Genomic DNA, 801 nt, shown 5'->3' with positions numbered 1-801 from the left:
CCAGGTACCCCACGAGGGCTCTTGGGGAGAACCACCCACACTCGTAGCCCTTGGAGCTGTAACTGAGGTCTCTGTTATGTATCACCATGAGGGACATGACACAGATGGACCCTGGTGAGCAGGTCTAAGTCAGCTCAGTAAGACAGAACCAGGGACCATGGATATCCCTGCTGGTGCCTTTCTCTACTTGGAACCCAAATCTGAGAATCTACAGAGGACAGCAACATGCTGAGCAGGACCATCCCACTCAATCCCCCAATCTCTAAACATCAACTGTTTCAAGAGACCCATCTGGGAATTTTGTCGCTGCTTCATAATCCTGCCAGGGAATAATGAACCACTATATATCATGGCAAAGACTTTGCAAATATGATTAAGTTAACTATCTTGAGATGGGAAGGTTATCCTAGATTATCTGGGTAGACCCTAAATGTAGTCATGGTATCCTTAAAAGAGAGAGGCAGAGGGAGATTTGACACACACAGAAGAGGAAAAGACAATGTAACCATGGAGGCAGAGAGCACAGTGATGTGGCCACAAGCCAGGGAATGCCAGCAGCCACCAGAAGCCGGGAGAGGCAAGGAACAGATTCTTCCCTAGAGCCTCTGGAGGGAGCACAGCCCTGCTGACACCTTGACTTCTGCCCAGTGAAACTGACTGCTGGCCTCCAGAACTGAGTTAGTAAGTGTTTGTTGTCATAAGCCACCAAGTTTGTGGTGACATGTTACAGCATCAATGTGAAACTAATATACTACCTGAACAAACACAAATGGCTATGTTCCAATAAAACTTTATTTTTTT

General features: G+C 46.7%; 1 protein-coding gene across 1 annotated transcript in view; it reads right to left on the bottom strand.

Annotated features, from left to right (window-relative positions):
* KALRN (kalirin, RhoGEF kinase) overlaps positions 1 to 801 on the bottom strand; it is a 583,131-nt gene that overhangs the window by 457,564 nt on the left and 124,766 nt on the right. The gene's annotated exons all lie outside the window — the stretch shown is intronic.

Source organism: Propithecus coquereli, unplaced genomic scaffold, assembly GCF_000956105.1.
Source record: "Propithecus coquereli isolate 6110/MARCELLA unplaced genomic scaffold, Pcoq_1.0 Scaffold10, whole genome shotgun sequence".
Classification (NCBI taxonomy): domain Eukaryota; kingdom Metazoa; phylum Chordata; class Mammalia; order Primates; family Indriidae; genus Propithecus; species Propithecus coquereli.
This window is presented reverse-complemented; position numbering and strand designations above follow the sequence as displayed.